This window comes from Anas platyrhynchos, chromosome 3 (assembly GCF_047663525.1).
Source record: "Anas platyrhynchos isolate ZD024472 breed Pekin duck chromosome 3, IASCAAS_PekinDuck_T2T, whole genome shotgun sequence".
NCBI lineage: Eukaryota > Metazoa > Chordata > Aves > Anseriformes > Anatidae > Anas > Anas platyrhynchos.
Genome location: NC_092589.1, coordinates 81,802,936 through 81,822,796, shown reverse-complemented (window position 1 = coordinate 81,822,796; position 19,861 = coordinate 81,802,936). Strand labels below are relative to the sequence as shown.

The 19,861-nt window shown below is 39.2% G+C and overlaps 1 long non-coding RNA gene across 1 annotated transcript; it reads left to right on the top strand.

Annotated features, from left to right (window-relative positions):
• Positions 1 to 3,328: 3,328 nt before the first annotated feature.
• On the top strand, positions 3,329 to 19,308 carry LOC119716648 (uncharacterized). The gene is made up of 3 exons (XR_005265009.2): positions 3,329 to 3,464; positions 17,868 to 17,947; positions 18,619 to 19,308. It is a non-coding gene; the product is annotated as an uncharacterized lncRNA (long non-coding RNA).
• Positions 19,309 to 19,861: the final 553 nt, after the last annotated feature.

Below are 19,861 nucleotides of genomic sequence, written 5' to 3'. Positions count from 1 at the left end.
TTTTTTCCAGTCATATGCTCAATGTGAATTGCACCAATAACGCATAAAAGCATCTTTGTGTTCAGCTCAATTAATGGTTCGTTGAAGAGAGAGGAGGTATATAGGAATGCTTCCTATATACCACCATAGGAAGCATTTTAAAAGTAGCTGATAATATATTCTCCATCTGAATTTATTTCTATCTGTAACTAAATTAAGTGACCAGCCAGGTTACTCTTATAAGTAAGACTTAAGAACTGGGATCTATTCATTGCTCCTTATGCAATATATTTCTAGAAGCTCATTAGAAGCTATTAGAGCTTATTCACCCTTGCAACCTTTTCAGCAGATGTTCAGCTGTTTGTTTTTCCTCATTGCCTTAAGATATTTGGCTAAGCATTAAAACAAGACTGGAACAGGTCAGGAAAGTATTTATTTCAGAGAAAAAATAAACTAGGAAGTAAAACAGATGACAATTAATATTGAAAATGTCATCTGTAATCTATTAATGAGAACTGGAAAACAAGAATTAAGTGAAAAATTGAAATTTAGAGCTATAACAAACCCCGGAATTGCAATCTGTCTCTTTGCACAGACAGGAGGTTACAAAATGATGAAGAAAAAAAGAACCAAGAGAGAAACAAACAAACAAAAAAAGAGTTCTGGAAATTTTCTTTATGCACCGGCTACATTTGTCTTTGGCCCTTCTGTCACTTATGGGACCAGTCTGTGAGACTCAACAAGACTTCCTGAATGGTCTATGGTCATACCTAAGAGACTTTTTTAGTCCACACCTGAGTTTTGGGATTCAAGCCCTGAGAGCTCCCTGACTCTGTTATTGTGTCCAGATTAATCCACAGTCACGCCTTGTCTTTCAGCTGCTAGCTGCTGCCTCTCAGCTCAGCTGCAGCACTTGTGTGACGTCTCTTTTGACATCCCACTGCAAAGCCAGGGGGTTATTTTTAATTGCCAGTGGTTTTAACTTACCTGCTCGAATGTACGCTGCACAGGCTTGAGTCACTCGCACATACTTCTCAGCCTAGATCAGGCAACTGAGTGGAGACAGCTCCTCAAAATGCCTCTCTGCTGTGACTGCCTGCGAGTCCTCCCTCTTCTTTTCAGTACAAAGTCAAGCACTAACAGCCTAAACCACTGCAGGAGATGCTTTGAGTTAAACTGCTAGCCTTACACTGAAACGGGCAAAAAATCCTCACTTATACCTGCTCCTTACCACCTCTGAATCGTTAATTACTGCCTCTCAGTCTGATTTTCCTCACGGCAGGCTGCTGCTGCTCATGCTGCATACATAGCAAAGAGTGGGCTCCCTGGGAGATGCCAGCTGGGGGCTGCAGGGCAGTGAAGCCAGGGTTGAAGAGTAGCAGTAGGGATGGCTGGTAAGCTGGGTTACAAATCTGGGCTCAAACTGGACTTAAAGGACATTTTAGGTACTTTCTGTCATGCTGTACCAAAACTGATGTGAAACACTTAATTCACATAGCCCAGGCAGATCTGCAGTGCAGTGTGAGAGATACATCTGGGAAAAAACTTGGGCATACCAAACTTACAGCAGCCATTATACGGTAAGTAATTATTTCGTGTTCAAGGAGGCATTAGAGACTGTCTGAGAGAGTACCTTGGCAGTGTGACAGCATGAGCAGAACTGCAGAGCTCTTCAAAGAGCGGGTGACTCGGGGCAGCTCCTTTTGTCACTTTCCGGAGTCATTGTACAAACTGATGTCCACGTGTTGGTTAAATAAGTAACAGCTGACTGGGTTTCAGTCAAAATCTGTCTCAGAAATTTTGGCCAGTTTCCCTGAAAAGCAGAAAGCAAGCAGAGGCATAGCAGCAGTGAGAGAGCTAGCACTAGAAGCAGAGTGGTGAGTCAAAATCTTAATGGCTGTGACATGGATGCTCAAATAGAAACCGTGCTGTTGGATGCAGGTGTGACTCGTACTTGCACAACATGTGTGAGTAGAAAACACGGTCTCTAAGATGTGGAGGTCCTCACATTCACAGAGTGCTGAAGTAAGCTGTGGCTATTGAAACTACAGACCTTTTGCCACATACTGTACACAGAAACCTGCTGTGTCCAGTCAGATTGCTGCAACCTCGTGGGGAAACAGAGGGTGGATATTTGGGCTCACAAACGTGCTGCCTCTATGTGCACATATGCCTCCACAGATATATGTATGTGCTACTGAAGTGTGGGTACACACAGTGGACAGAATAAGAGCATGTGGGCTTTATGTGGTTACTGCAAATGCTCTCGTTTCAGAGTGCTGCTGCTGGAAAGCTCGTAGGGCAACTGCATATGGATGACCCTGCTGCCTGGAAAAATGTGCTGTGAAACTGCTGTATTGTGCTGGAGGTGATTCCTGAGCCACAGACGGACCCTGACAGCCTTTGTAAAGTGATATGAAGCAAAATACCTGTGAGAGCAAGGAAATCAGTCTGTGCTGATTAATGCCAGTGTTGCTGATATTGATGGTTTAGCTGCCTGTACAAAACAAATGTGGCTAATCAGTTCATCTTGAAATAACTTGTACTAGTGAATAAAGGAAGTTGTTGCCTAATCAATTTCATACTAATTGCTCCATGCCACAAATTCAGGGCCTGATCCAATATGAATTGACACCAAGGAAAGATACTCCATTTGCTGTGATAGTCTTCAGATCAAGGCTTCATTTGAAAGGGAATAAACACAGCATGCTAAATTAGCGTTCATCTGAGCCTTCACTATTTGTTTCTTGAGAAACAGACAGGCTTGATTTTATTTTGTGCATAGCCACATGAGTTGCAGCACTCACATGTTGGATTGCAGGCCAGCAAAGCCAACCCGGGCACATCAAAGTTTCAGCAGGAGCTGGGGCTCTGTTGGCTGCTGTCTGCCACAGACCACCTCAGTCGGGTGTCTGACACAGGGTGTTAACTACGGTGTTGCCTCATGGAGCCATTTAGCTCCCAACAAACATTTAGTGCTTGTGAGGCATTTGTCAAAAAGCCACACTGGGGCTATACCTGTGGCTTTAGCTATTTAAACGTCTTTAAAAATCTGTCCCTTGAGATGATTTAACTCAGCAGGATTTAGGCTGTGAAGGCTCACATCATCAAAGGGACCAAAGTGTCAATCCATCTCTTTTCACGCCTAAGGACATAATAGTATCATGCCCCTCCCCAAGAGAGGGTACTGTAGAGAAATTTCCAAGCTCTCAGCACCCAAACTAGCTAGCTCTGGAAGCAGATGGAGTATAATTATAGCAGTGTCGAGCTGCACCTGAACTAATTAGCTCTGCTGAGAAACAGGGATTGAATTTAATAATGCATGTTCTGCCATACCAAAAAGGCTAGACTGCCTTTGAGACCCATGTGAGTGTCTCTGCATGGTGCTGTGCTGAACTCTGTGGATGTACTCTGAAAGTCAGCTTGGAGCTTTTTTCACCATAATCCACTGCACAATGCAGCTATCACCTTGTCCCAGCATTCAGGTACCATTGGCATAATTACTCCTCAGCTGTCACTTACCTCCTGACTATTAGTTTATCATGTTAAGTTCTGCATATGCTCAAGATTTTGCCGTCCAAACTCACCTAAATGTCGAGATCCATCTCAAGGACTGCCGTAACCTATTTCTAAAGCCTTGAAGGCTTCAAAATGAAACCCTCTTTGCTATGGGTCTAAAGTTACTGGCATGGTCAAAACATGCTTAAAGTGCTTGGTAGCTGGGAGAAAGGTAGTAGGTGCAGGTTCGGATCCTTGCTCTGGAGCAACGATACCTATCAGACCTGAGCATGAGCCCTTATTTAGATACATTTCCTAATAGCTATGATTAAAGCCAGTCTCTCTGTCCTCAGTCCTCTGCATATCAAATTATTTCTACAAAGGGGAGCAGCTCTCATGTTGGTGAGTGAGAGACTTTTCCCACTGCACAAGGAGTTGGGAGCTGGGATGCTGACACAGGGACTGGTTTGAGCTCAGGCTCCAGCTGTGGGTCAGGCAGAAGGAGCAGTTTGACCCCATCTCCCATGCTATCAGGGATAACTCCAAGGCTCTCGCTTCTCCTGGCCTACCACTGTTACTCTTTAAAAATGGATCTCCTGCATCATGCAAGTGAGTGATTTTATTTAAGTGCTTAATGGCCTCCCTGGACACATTCTGTAAAGCCTCGTTGCTCTCTAGGAAATGCAAAAGGAAATTGTACCCTTGAATTACTTGATGTCTTTTGAAAATTTTAGGCATGATTCATAATATTTGATGATTTTTTTAATAAGTAGCTCCTTTAGACAACTTCAATGAATCTGTGTGCTGTAGACAAAAATTACAACTACTGGATCAAGCATCCACACACTTTCAGAGTAAAGACTTTTTCTATTTATTTATTTGTTTGTTTGTTTTATTTCTTCAATTTTATAAAACACACAGTCTTCGATGTTTTGAGCTAAGGGAGATTTTCAGTAGGTAGAACTGGTGCATCTTACTGTTGCAGAGACAGGCATTTCTCTCATCAGAAACTCAAAATTACTTTGATTTTATTGCAGAATCATTCCTTTTCCTGCCATTCTACTGAGAGGATCTGAAATAAAATTTCTTAACTAGAAAGAGATCTGATTTACAAGGTTTGTAATAGTTGTGTAGAATTCAATTGCCTGTGGAGGAAACACGGGAATCATTATTTCCCCTCCTCTTCCTGTATTTGCTTTGCAATATATTTGGTTCAAATAATCCATTTCTGAAAATATCTCTTTGGTATGTGGGGGAGTGGAGGCATTATAAGCAATATTGCATTTGTAATAAGGGGAAAGGGAGAGCTGTGAAGAGGGGAAGGAGAATTCCCAAGTCTGAGATCTTCCCTCACACTTCTCCTGGCATGGCTTTGTGACAGACTACATCTCTTACAGTACAGAAAAATGGAACTGCAGCCTCTCCCTAAATAATTAAATGAATACTTAACTTTTAGGTTTAGAACTTACAGTATATTATAAAACAATTACATTTCCTTTGCATGAAAAGGCAAATTACCATTTAGCTTCCTTTGTCATCTGTATGTGTGAGTTTGGAGCAATTAGCATGAATATAGTGCAGGTGCAGTATCTCAGGAAATTGCAAGAAGCTGTGCTGTGGTTTTGTACTGTAGAGGGATGTCAAAGCCACTCTTTTCCAAGTCAAAAACTGGAGAGATTTGAGCATCTGAAATGTGATTTTTTAATCATAACAAACACCAATAGACGACTGTATAATAGGCATGAAATGAATGCTCTATTTTCTCACAGATTGTACTGCTACTTATTTAATTTAACTTGAGACTGCAAACTATTAAATTTTAGATTGTGAATTACCATTCTTTTTTGGACAGCTTTTTTTTTTTTTTTTTTTTTTTTTTTTTTTAACAGCACTTATATTGTGGTAGCATTGATACTATCTCAAGACATCTTCCTACTCCAGTGGTACGAATTTTTACTTGTTCTTTAAGACAAACTACTTGGGAATTCCTAGGCCTGGAATTTTGTTTGGTATCATTTTGTTGTATCTAACTCTTAATGCAAAACCAGTCCTTGTACCTGACTCTGAGATTCATTTCATTTTTTTAAAGTGCAAATTCCTCATGAATTCAGGTGAGAATGATAAGATAAATGCTGCCTAAAGCCAGACCTCACAGTGGGCATAAGTAGTGATGTAGTGATTTATTTTTATTTATTTATTTATTTTTTCTTTTTGGTAGGGTGATACCAGTCCACATCTGCTGAGGATTTGACCCTTAGAGCTATCTGACCTGGTAGTCATTTTTGCTGATGCTTCATTTATAAGAGCAGAACAGAGGGACATGAATGACCATGGTGATTATTCATACATGCTTTAATGCCCTTTTATTTTGCCACAGAGGCTTAAAGGAGACACTGTGGTAATGGCCCACAGGCTCCCCATTATATCCATGATGTGAAATCACTACTTAGAAGAATGATACTGATATGGAACATTTCCTTCCTTGGAGCAAAAAGGAGCAAATTCATCCTGGGGACTACAACACTAAAGGCAGTACATGCAAATGTTTGTGCATGGAAAAAAATCTGATGGCCACTATGGAATTTGTGATAGTCACGCAAATGAAATGACGCACAGGCATGTCCAGTTTGGCTATAGGGAAGTGGCAAAAGGAGGAGGAAATGCAAGTATCAAATCTGAAAAACAGCCTGTGGCAAAAGAGAATTTTCAGGTTGTTGGCATGGTGAGTCATCTGCTCAGTGTTTCTATAAATATGACAACAGCAGCTACTACCCCTTACTTTTAGCTGCATCAACACACACACTTCAATTGAGTGGGAGAAGGTAAAAGGGCTTACTCTGAAATAGAAATAGCAGTAGGAGGATATCACATGAAGCAAACTCCCGGAACAGGCAAGACTTGTGACAGGATAAAGATTATTTGTTCTGTAGCTAGCATCCCTAAAGACACAGTTGCTTGCTGGGGTGTTATATGAGAAAAAGATACATACTACTTTGGTGTTTTACTGTGTACTGCATGGATTTTTTTCAGAGTGCAAGCTTTTAATCTTGACAAACAGGATGGTTTCAGCACTCATCTAAAATTTTAACGCTAATAGCTAGAAATATAATTTTTGTCATATTATCTTGGTCTGAGAAAAAACCTTTTTCTGCATTGGTTATGAGGTAAGAAAATTTGTGGGCTCTGTGGCACTAGAGAACCGTCAGTTCTGTCTCTAGGTTCTCTGCGTGGGTCTGTAGCTAATGTTGCAACACCTGTCCTATATTTCAAGTGTAGCAGGAGGCCTTTTGAGCAAACTATCATTTAGAGAAGAGCTAGAGATTGCGCAGTCCCCTGTGGCTCTGGGAAAATTTAATGGAGTTGGAGACTAATCCCCCTACCAATGCTCTGTGGAGCACAGGGAGCAAATTTCCTTACCTCAGAGGAAGAAGTCAAATACTCTCCAAGGGGGAGCTTAGCCAATTTTTCTCTTTTCCTCCCTCTTGGGTAAAGTTTTCTAAGGGAATGACTGAGGATTGACCCTATGGAAATTAGAATTGGAGAAGACCCATTATAAAATTGATTTTATTTTCTTGTCATTGGAAAGTTGTTCCCTATAGCATGTTCTCTAATGATTTATCCGGGAGTTTCAAATGTTGTAAGTACCAGTGGTTCTGTATTTCCCTGACCTGTCTCACTGATGGATGGTACAGAGATGGGGATCACAAGATACAGCAGAGATGAAAAGAAAGATAGCCAAATAACATAAAGATGAAATTTCTTTTTTTTATGGTTTGAGTAAACTGCTAGGGAGAATCAGGAATGAGACCAGCAGCATTTGCAGTATATATGCTAGGTGATATACTAGTTTAGATCTAGGCTACATTTAAACACAGTGAAATTTGCCTCTGACACAAACCAACCACTTTTAAATTTACCTCCATTTAAATCACTTGAAATTTATTTTCCACACTTTTCTTGTAGTATGTCTGCACAATATCTGGGAGAAAAGCTTCTTATTTCTCTATTTCCCCCTTTTTCTCTTATTAACACCTCCCTCCATAGAGCACCCACCCACGCACACTTCTTGGGAAGCAGATGTGATGAGAAGTGCTGAAGCACTATGAGATAAGATGTTCTTGAAGAATCTCTGATCTGTTGAGCAATATCTTATGAGATTTAAAACTCCAAAGGGTTTAATATAAGTAAACAAAACCTTTCAACATCTTACAGCTCCTGGGAAAAAAAAAAACTAAAACATTCCAAAATTCACTAACCACTTCTTACTGTCAGTGCTACCAGTGAATCTTGCTGTCCACTTGCCTCTTCTATTCTGTCTTAAGCAGCCACAGCAATATCCTATCTCTTCTGCTACTCATCCATACAACATAGGTGTGCAAGTGTATCCTTTTATTGACTTCTATATGTGAGATTTGGTATTTGCTACTTTTTTCTATTTGGTATTGGCACTGAATTTTTGTATGTTGATAGCAAGTACATTCAGTAATGACTGTAAATTCAGTCTCTGTATTTCTCTTTTCATGGGGCACCTCTTTTTTTTTCATTGCTTGTGCTTTGTTTGTTCAAATTAAATATTTTTTTTTTCTTTTTAAAGAAGAATGAACTTTCAGTAAAAGATGATAAAGGATTTATCTGGTGATAAAACATGTAAATCTTTCCAGAAACTTCAGGAGGATTTTAATATTAATGAGGATCAAATATGGAAATGTACACAACTTGAGAATAGTTTCTTGGAAACAGGAAGAACTGTGGAGTCAGAATAGAAGTAGTCCTTCTTAGGACAAGTTTCTGATATAGATAAGACAGAAAGACAGTATCTAAATTTTATTTTATCTTGCTTAAATCTCTTCATTCTTTTGTGAATGGGTAGGAAAGAATGACAAGTCAGTTTTTAAAAATACACTGCTGGATAAATCATTAGAGAAGAAGCTATAGGGAACAAGTTAGTAGTGACAAGGAAATAAAATCTGTTGTGCAATAAGTTGTTGTTTTTTTTTTTTTTTTTTTGATTTCTAATTTCTACAGGGTCAAATATCAGTCCATATTTTATTTGTAAAAAAAAAAAAGATATTTGTAGAAAATAAATATTTTTCTATTTTGAATACTTTAGTAAGCATGGACATCTCTTCTCCTCTTGTGCCCTCAGGATAACTCTTTTTGTCTCCTAGTATTAATTTTGGTAAAACGAAGGCCTGGTACTTAGTATTCCTAACTTAATACAGCATACTAACTCAAATGAACGTTTAAGGTACTTAATTTTTTAATCTCCCTTTTACTCTTTCCTACGTATCACTGAAATCAGGCAATGTCCTTACTCAACATCAGAACAATAGAAATTAGAAGTTTGGAGAAAAATGACAAGAGAAAATCAATAGGTGACATGCAGGTTCATTTTTAAAACAGCAACACTCTGAGGTATCCTTTTTGATTTTTAGATTTATTTAATTTTTTGTTTTGTTATTGAAATTTTCCAGTTCATGTTGTGACAATTAAGGACGAGTGGGGAGCACAGGGATTTTAGGGTTCCTGCTTCACACCTAAATTTGTATACTCCACTTTGGCATTATCTGAACTTCATTTTTACCACAGTTACATCCCACTTTCATATGACTAACCTTTACACATGCTCAGTGATCAATTAAACAGAGCTAGATGTGATTGGAAAGATTTGTTGTTGAAAAAAATTTACAAGATCAAGGTTTTAATAAAATAGGATAGGATGTTCAGATGATCCTCAAGGACTTAAGTTGTTTGCTGTGTGAAGTCCTGGGTACCCTCACAGAGAAATGCTCTGACTCCCAGAAGAATGGTTGCTCCACACAGCATCCACTTTTCAGGACTGTCTCTTCTTTCCAGACAGCTAGAAATCCTCAAAGATTTAGGAGAGTGGAATAGGTGGTGCACAGCCCAGAGAGTTCAGATTATTTTTCTAACACTTTCTTCTAATACCCTTTTTTCGGTCTTAACATTATCATTTTGAAAGAGATTTCAAATTTGCCCAGTATGATGATTTTTGAAGTCTGCATATGACACTCACTCGTGCTGTGCTCTAAGATAATTTCAGAAAATGCCCTGCCCCCATTTATTATTTGGCATGCAGGTTTCTTTCACTTGCTGTGTTCTGGGACATGCTCTCAGCTAACCAGTGAAAACCTCTGCAGGATGTTTTGCTCATTAGAGAGGCATTTTGATGTTAAAGAAATCGTTTCCTTTTTATTTTAAAATGTCTTATTGGATAAATAGTATACACATTTTCCTGAGATGTGTTTTGAGGTAAGCTGCTTGGAAAATTAACAGAGCCTTCAGATCTCTGAAATTAATGGGAAAGTTCAGTGAAATTTGGATTAGACTCTGATGATAAAGCAATCTGAAACAGAAACATCATTAAAAGATACGGGTAATGGAAGTGTGAGTTTATTTGTCTGAAAAACAGATTGTGAGGTAATAAATAATGAATTATTGTTAAGAAGTACATCTGTCTCTAAAGGGAAAAATGTCTTGCTGAATGCATCATACATCTGTACTGATGAAATTATTAAAATAAGTACCTTTGAGATAAGAGGATGAACTATAAAGAAGACCAAATGAACAGAGGTCTAGGGGGCTTTTATGCTAATTAATTGACGGACATACAGCAAAGAGACAAATTGTTAATATATGCTAAACACACAAAATCTAAAAGACCATCTGATACATTGTCAGAGACAAAACAGGTCTGTTTAATTAAAGGCTGTAATATTGCATGTATGCTTGCAGGCAGAGATAAGGTAGCTAATCTAGCTTTCCTGAGGTGCACTCTGTCTTTTTAGTGCTTAAATTTCAACCTTAAGTTTCTCCTAATGCTGCTGTTTGTATGGGATTGTTCCTTGTTTTCTGGCATATAACCGGTTCCCCAAGAGAGAGATACACCTCCAAATAATGACTGCTTGTCAGGAAGATATTTTTTTTCCTGCCTGCCTTTAATGCAGACCCTTATTTTACAGGCAGGTTTCTCAAGGCTCATGCTGTCTTATTTTTAATGGCTAAAAAATAAAAGGGAGGAAAATACTGACACACAGCCGTTCCAGACGAGAATGGAACAAGAGCTCATTTGAATAACCACCCTACGGATCTGTCACGCTGAGCTGGAGACATGCCTCAGCAACCTCCAGCAGGCTCAAAATCAAGCCCTCGGATGAGGAACGGGACGAAGGAGTGCCTGCAGCCCGCGCGTGCTTTGGATCCGCTTGCTGAAATGCGGCTGCTCGGGAGAGAGCTGAGTGCAGCCTTGCAGAGGAATTTAATTCACTGTATTACACAGAAACATATGGCTGGAAGCCTACAGGAAAATAGCGGAGGAGGGATTTTGCAGCGATAACATAAACCTTATTCTGCATGAAGTAAAATCAATATTCATTCTTAAAGCAACTTTCCAGGCTCTGGAAACCATATATTGTTTGATTTTACCAAGTTCGGAGTCTTTGCCTCCATTCCCTCACTGGTACACAGTTGTTCTTTAGAAAGAAACTGCATTTTAATGCAATGGAATCATAGAATGGCTCAGGTTGTAAGGGACCTTAAAGATCATCTAGTTCCAACCCCCCTGCAATAGGCAGGGATATCACCCACTAGATCAGGCTGGCCAAGGCCCCATCAAGCCTGGCTTTGAGCACCTCCAGGGATGGGGCATCCAAAATTTCTTGTCAGCCTCTTCCAGTATCTCTCTACCCTTACTGTGAAGAATTTCTTCTTAATGTCTAGTCTAAAACTATCCTCTTTTAGTTTAATACCATTCCCCCTTGTCCCATCATTATTTACCTGAATAAAGAGTCCTTCTCCATCTTTTCTATAAGACCAACCTCATCGAAAGGCCACAATGAGGTCTCCCTGGAGCCTTCTCTTCTCCAGCCCTCTAAGCCTTTAGAAGAGGTGCTCCAGCCCTCTGATCATCTCTGTAGCCCTCCTCTGGACTTGCTCTAGCAGCTCTACATCTTTCTTGTGCTGGGGTCCCCAAACTGGATGCAGCACTCCAAGTGGGGCCTCACAAGGGCGGAGCAGAGAGAGAGAATCACCTCCCTTGATCTGCTGGCCACTCCTCTGTTGATGCAGCCCAGGATGCAGTTGGCCTTCTGGGCTACAAGCATGCACTGCTGGCTCATGTCAATCTTTTTGTCCACCAGAACTGCCAAGTCCTTCTCTGCAGATTTGGTCTCGATGAGTTCTTCTCCCATCTTCTCCCAGTCTGTCCTCATGTCTGGGATTTCCCTGACCCAGGTGTAGCACTTTGCACTTGGAGTTGTTGAACCTCATTAGGTTCACATGGGCCCACTTCTCCAGCCTATCCTGGTCCCTTTGAATGTCAGCTCTTCCTTCTGTTGTATCAACCACACCACTAAGCTTGGTGTCATCTGCAAACTTTCTAAGGGTGTACTCAATCCCATCTATTTTCCAAGTGTTGTCATGTTTGTAGACTACAGTATCTGAATTTTGCTCCTAATCATTGCCTGTATAAAACTGCAGTGAGAGACACCTGCCCAATGGAAATTCAACTGCCATAAATTTGAAGCAAACCTGGCATGATGTGTGCCTCCCTTACAAAGCTTTCACATTTTTTTTTTCAGTTCAGTAGGCAACAGGAGGCCCAAAAGAGGCATACTACAATCTTTGAAGTGGTAAGCCTGTAATGACTGGTGTTCTGACAGATACGAGTAGTGCGAAAGGTACAAGTATCACCATAATTAATTTCTTACTCTTCTTTTAAATGCCCAGATCTCAAAAAGCACCCATGCTGTATCAGTTGTTGGCAACAAAGCCAATGAGGGAACCCCCAGGTTGGTCCCATGGAGGAGCTCATTTTCACTAGCAGGCCTCTGAGCTGCATGCAGCCATGGGTGGTCACTACCAACGAATCTGAACTGGCCCAACTGTCTTTGTGCTGGAACTATAGGCACTTTCCCAAACAGATTAGAACTGATTAGCAACAAATTATTGAGCATAAAATGAGTTTCTTGGCATTTAGCCACTGAAAACATAGAGTAAATAGATATCTACAGGAAAAGCAGAATGAGTATCCATGGATGAGTAAAACAGTTGTATGCATTAGTTGTTGCAGATTATTTCTCACTCAGAGTAAAAGTGGTTGTTACCAGTTAAATATAGCACCTCTGTCCATTACAGGAAGCAAATTGTTGTGTAGAAACAGGAGCTCTTAAAATGTTGCTTTATTCTTCTGTGGCCTCTGCTATGAAACAGAACTCTTGCTTTGTTTCACTTATGTTAGTATAAGGTTGTGAGACTTAACTAGGAGAAGGAAGTAGCCAGCTCAACCCTTCAGCCATTTTTTTTAAATTATTCTAAGTAGTCTGTTGGTAGGTGCAATGTCCCCACAGCTAACAGGAATATTATCACATTGTCTAACTATAGGGCATGCTGCAATAGCAGGCATTGAGAGACTTATATATATGATAGATTTGATAAAAACTGTTTGTCTTTAGTGGGCTGAAATGCTTGTTTTTGCACATAAGATCCGATGTTTCTTACTAGCAGTCATCACCTTGGCTACACATGAAAATTAATTTGCCAGCTGTCTTATGATAAACATCTGAAAAAAGAATACATAAAAATATAAATCCTATCCTTCCAGCATTTGCTTACCAGACGAGATTTTGACTTTTTTTTTTTTTCTTTTAAATAAAAAAAAAGCCACCTACAAATATTTTTAACTTTTGCTAGGAAACAAAACAATAAAATAAACAAGAGACCAGTTTTTCTTTTATTTTTTTTTTTTTCTGTGATGAATGGAAAGGTAGACATTTATATCCTGTTTCTGTGTCTGTGTGTCTGCAGAGCTTGCAAGCTGGTAGATAAAAAGAGGGGAAGAAGGCTATTGAAAATTTGATTTAATTTGATTTGTTAAATAATCTTGCTTTTCCTATTGTCTGTAGAAGGGAAAATATTTTATAAAAATTGGAGTAATTAAAATTTCTGTAAAAACAAGATCTCAAAAGATTTTTTTTTTTTTTTTTTGTAATGGACCAAATTTTCCAGGATACATTCCTCTGTGGCCTCGAATTATTTACAATTTTTTTATTGTCTTCCATTTTACCATTCTGTATTTTCTTTACTTCCCTTATGCATCCATATTCTCTCACATATATTTACTCATCTCTGCTTCTTCTCTGTATGCAATTTTCCACTTTCCTTTTCCACATTCCTTTTTTTCCCCCCTCTTTTTATTTATTTATTTATTTATTTATTTATTTATTTATTTATTTATTTATTTTGGTTTGAAGCTGCTCAGAAATGTGTGTCAGTAGTATTAACTTGCATCTTAAAAACTGAGCCTCCCAATGTCTACTTCTTAAAAAGTAATGGGCTAATGAGGAAAAGATGCATGACTTCAGCTTTTTATTTGTTTCCAGGCTTGCTGTGAATCTTAGGTCATGTGATATTTCTGGGTATGCTGGCTGCACTGGGAGATTCACAATGGGCAGTTTTAGTAGTGGTATGATGTTTCCAAACATACACATACATTGCAGGTGTGTAATCCTGTTTTTACAGTGGCTTCTTGAAGGGTTATAAAGAGCATCCATGTTGTGGCAATGTACCAGCATTCAGACATCACTGAGGTATTCAGACATCAATGGTTAGCCCTTGTTTGCCTTTAAGTGAATCCATTTCAGGCAATTTGCCATCCTGTTTCCAGCAATATTAAATATACAGCTCTGCACTGATCTCTTAGTGTAGGAGAATGTCTGCACTGAGCAGGTTTTTCATTGAAGATTTTTTTCACCCTTCAGCCTTGTGTGGCTCTTTAACGATCTGCTATACACTGCCTCTTTCTCTAATCTTCTGAGAGAGTCAGTAGGCACAAACTGTACTGAGAAAATTATACTATACCACACTCTGAAACTGTGAGTTTGATTCCAACATGTCTGGTGGGACTGCTGCTAAAAGTCAGCATCTAAAGAAGCATCTCATTTGAATTCTGGGTGTACACGTGAGTTAATACGAATGTGCTCGGAGACTGAAGGCTGATGTATCAAAGACACCGTTCAACACCACCGCAGGAGTGTTCCTAATAGTGAGACCATTTTTTCCTTTCACTTCTGTCAAATTTATCAATGTCTGATGTCATTCTTTCTGAAAGAGAAAGCCTATTAATATGTATAAAGTAAAAAAAAAAAGTTCATCCCTATGCATTAACATTTACTCATGGCAATTATGTCTGCACTTATTAAATTCGTATACTCCCCCCCTTCTTTTTTCTTTCTGTTCCAACCCCTACAGAAAATGACATCTATGAATTTTTATGAATCTGTGTGTATGTGCGAGTGTGCATACCCCGTACATATATTTATATGTGTATGTGTGTATATATACATATATATACACACCTCTCTCCCTACGTCTCTCCCTTTGGTACTAATACATTCTTCAGTACTAATGACTGAATAATTTTACCCACTTTTTGTATCTTACTGCTAGGACGTTTTCTAAGAAAACTAATGACAGCTTACCTGGAGCTAGGCTGAGCTATTAGGCAGGCACATAACTGCATTGCTCCAGGAAGTACACAAGGAAGGAATTGGGCCTGTGAGCAGCATAGTTTGTCTTGCCTCTCCCTCCTCATTTGTGCAAGGAAGAGGTAATTTATACTTCTCCATTTTCATGCGCTGCCTTCTGGTGCAGCTTAATTTTCCTGTGCAGTGGGCCAGAGTGTAAAAGAAGGAGATGAACAGCTCCCACCTCTTGCCATCTCCCTAGTCCCTGCAGGCCTCCTCTCCCACCCTGCTGGGCAGCCCCTGGGGACACCTGTGTGGCAGGCTGTGCTGGAGGAGGGACGATCCTATAAATACTACCTGTGAGTGGAGAAAGCCATGAGACTAAATGCTCTGTGTCTTCTATCACAAAAAGTTTGCCTGTCTGTGTTGGCTTAATTTCACATCGAGAGAGCCAGTGTTCAGACCCTGACTACTGCTGCTTGGTCCTGGGAGGGAGGGCTATGGACACGGTAGTGGGTTGTAGGCATGTGTGCGCTATCTTGTGCCCCTGGAATATGTGCTATCTTTATCCTCACCTGCAAAAAAAGAGGATTTTGTGCCATAAGCTGGGATTTGCACTGATTTTGGTGAAAACAATCACTTGTGTTAGGGAACTGTCTTCTTCTTGGGGCTCCTGGCTGGAGTTGAGACAATCTCAGAGTATAAAGTGAGATTTTGCTGACTGGTATGGAAGACAGCACTTGGATGAGCCTTCTCAGGAAGGGGCTGTGACTCCATTTCAAAGCTTTGGTTTGACACAGCCTGCATCCACTCATATTCAGCAGGACCAGAGAAATTCTGAGGAGCCAGAGCAAGCAAATGAGAAGGTGCTGGTGAAAAGATAGAGAAGACATTGTATTTTAATGTTGGAATATTCTTCACACTCCTCCTCCTGCAGAGGTGTTTATAATACAATTAAATCCCACCCCCTTTCAGATCTGCACTGGGACCAGAAACCTGGTCCCTAGAAAAAAAGAAAAGAAATTAAATAAAAATAAATGTAAAAATAAAAATAAAAATCTGCCAATAATTTTAAACTGCAAACTTTAGTTTCAGGGCTGCAACTGCCTTCTGCCCTTTGACTGGACAGAGTAGAATGAGAAAGACCAGGGAAACTGGGAGTATTTCAGGGAGTAAATTCAACATTATTGGCTCAGCTGGATCAAAAGAGATCTGTTATTGCAGTAATCACTGTCGTACCCAAAGGCTACGATCAGAATTGGAAGGATGCTGCTTTGATGTTTTCCTAAAATAAATACAAACATTTCTCACTCTTTTAAGCTGAGTCAACAAAAGAGCAACTAACTGCTTTGTTAGCCAAAAGGCCCCCAGCACTACTTTGGTTGCTTTTTCTTCTGCCATGGCTTAAATAATCATTTAAACATTGTCTTCCTTTGTTCTCTTAGTGCATTCTTATAAGGCAGAACAGAGCAGGAAAGCAAGACCTATGGCTCTAAACATAAGGCTTTGGTACCTGTTGACTTGTGTTCATTCCCCTCCTTGTTACACCCTTTGATTTGCAGTTGTTCACAGTGAAATTTGCAGCAGTCCTGCCTGGCAGGAAGCTAGTCAGTGTGGATGGCCGTGTCCCTAGACATCACCTCATCGGCCTCAGGACAGCCACGCTTCTCTGAGGTCTGTGTGCTAGTGATCACTAAGCTACCTTGCCATGTCCTGTTGGCTTTCAGGGATTCATCAAGTGAGATATTTCAATCCAGTGGTCAACTGTCATCAATAATAGATTTACTATGGTCAAAATACATGTGTTTTCTCTAAAGAAGCACTGTCTATGTGTTTCTGTTCACACGACTAACCACAATGCAATTAACTTCTACTGTGATGCAGATCTGTGCAGTCATACAGCTGCTGAAGCCCCTCCAAACTGGATGATTTACAAGTCCTGTGTTCTACTAGTCCATCCCATTCAGAAGAAGTGCATAACCTAGCCATTTTCTTACTGGCATTAAAAGGTGTAATTAGTCAATAAAGGGACAAGTTAATATTCTCCACACGTATGTTCCAAACATCAGAATAATATGCTTTCTCATGGCTGGTATCTTTTGTGGTTTAGCTAAAAAGGAAACTGGCAGGACAACCACGGAGTACACCACGGGATCTCTCCACAGATCTGGGGCAGTTATTATCTCTGCTGCAGAGAAGTATTTTCTCTGCTGGAAGAGTCTTCTAAATAAATGAAAAAGTTACTAGGGAGTAAAAGTTTTCTTTCTGTGGTTTAGAAAACTTTCTTGTCTTATTTCAAAGACTTAAGTAGCATGGGGAAATCCCCTAGCAGCCATAGGCCCTGGGAATTCAATTGTCTCCATCTGTTCTCTATTCCCTAAGCAACATAGCATGAAACCTACTATCATTTATTTCTCTAAGCAGGCTCCTGTGGAAAGAGGGAGCCTTGATTAGTGTATGTACATATGGTTGCATGTCCACATTTGGAAACCCAGCCACTGACAGAAATGTCAGCTTGATGCTCATTGCCATTCTCAAGCTCTCTGCACTGTATGTGAAAAGGTAACACTTCCACTGTGAAGGGCACGCCATGTGGGAAACAAGGATTGAGATATTCTTACCAGATACTAAACCAATTCATTTGCTTTACAGTTCTCAAAACAGTTTCTCTCGTAATAAAGGACTGACCTGGGTTCAGCAAATTTGTGGCTCTTGTGTATCATCAGATGATCCAGAATTTTATCCAGCAGATGCATTCTTCTTAGCAATACCTTCCTTTCTTGAACTATTTCAGTGATTTCAGTGCTGTTTATAAAGCAATAGTACATATTTTTATATTTCTTAATCTTAGTTCCGAGCTGTTATTTTCTCACTGAAATTTTCCTTTTTTTTTTTTTTTCCCCTCAGCTGTTTTTCTCATTGGAATATTCTTTGTTATCCAGAAAATGCCATTTGAAAATGAGTTTCTCTGATCTTTCATCTTACTGGTGAGTAACTAGAAGTGAGACTTTTCACTTTTCTCTACGTTTTCTGTTTGAAGCTGCCATGAACTTAATGTAGGTTTTCATCCCAGGCTGTTTTGTCTATGTCTACATGCTAATGTTTCATTTCACTTCATAAGCTATCATTTTTGCTATAGCAGAGATCCTTCTGTGAGACTGAATTTCAAGAGAGTTGGCCTTGCTTAAGTCATTGTAGGATCATTTTGTAGCTGGCTGAGACCATTTGGTACAATGATGGGTTAATTTTAAGATTTGATACTTGTTTAGGAAAAGATTTGCAAGATATGTCTGTATTCTACGTTCCTTATTCACTAGACTACTCTTTTTCATTCACCTTTGAAATGCCTGTAATATGGTCCATGTGTGCAGATTATGTTTTACGGATCAAGTGAATTGGCAAGTTACATTGCCTGGCTACAAAATTCAGTTCCTTTAAGTGTAGGGCTGCATCTTTCGTTCCAGTGCAGAAAGGGGAAATTTATAACAGACGTCAGTAGATTTGAAATACTGCAGGACAGTTACTTTTAATCAATGGTGTCTTAATAATGAAGAGTTTCTAAAAGAGCATTGTGCCAGAATTTCAGAATCAATGTCTGGACACTGGCTGGCCTCATGTTTGCTTAATTAACTTTTTTTTTTTTTTTTTTTTTTTTTAGGGACATGACCGAGCTATGAAAAGTGAACTTCAAGATCTTTGGGATATGAGCATTTGAAGTTGTTTTGTACAAAGACTTTTGAAGGAACCAGTGTGTGAATTTTTAAATTAGTAAATGTTATTATTTATTCTAACTTTGATCAAGAACAGGATTTCCAGATGGGACAAATTGATTATAGTTTTCATCTGCACGTCTGTAAATCAATATATATTAAAAAAATTGTCTAATATATTTTCTTATAGCAGTTTTGATTTTAAAAGTTAAAATCAAACATTGCAGTATTCTAAGCAAAGAAAAATATGTAAGATTGTTTTCAGCTAAATCCTGTTTTCAGCTAAAATTTAACTAAAATGGCAGTGATGCTTATAATGCATCACTTGTGTCTATGAGCTTGTTAGCAGAAGTATGGCTGGGGAGCTTAGAGAGAACTTTCTGTAGGGGTTTTGAAACAAATGATTGTGGAAATTTCTGTTTCTTCTTTCCATCTGTAACTTCTCTTTGTTTTTTAGTGACAATCTAGCAACCTTTTCCAGAATGAAAAGCAACATATGCACGATCATCATCATCAGAATTGTAGTGTTTTTGATCCCTAAGAGTTGAAGAGGAGCCCACTGTGCTAAACACTATACAAATGTAGCATATAAGTGTAGCTCTAGAAGGAGCATCCTGACATGCTGCAGTCAAGCTAGGATAGGGACACCTGAAATGATATAATAGCTCTGCTGTCATCAGCTAATGTCATTTTCTGACAGAATGATGTGACTGTCAGTTACCGTGAGAAGATTCACCACAACCTGTTATGGATCTTCAAGTCAGTAGCAAAACTATTTTCTTATGATGCTAACCTGTTTCTTGATTGTCTGTCCTCTCTCCCTCAAAATTTGCACCAAATTTTTGAAAGAATGTGGCAAGATAAAAATTATGTGGAAGGATTGTTCTAGTAATAGCTTGAAATATATTTTAATGATTCTTTTCATTTGCTGAATATTATTTCAGGTAAAATCTCATTCCAGACACATACAGTTCTTCTGTTAATGTCACTGCTGTGTTAAAGCAACTTCTCATAACAAGTTATTATTTTATGAAGGTAGCTTCATAACAGAAGATTTTTTTTATTTTTTATTTTTTTTGTTGTTTTTCAGTTGGTTAAATTATATCACAGAATCACAGAATTTCTAGGTTGGAAGAGACCTCAAGATCATCGAGTCCAACCTCTGACCTAACACTAACAGTCCCCACTAAA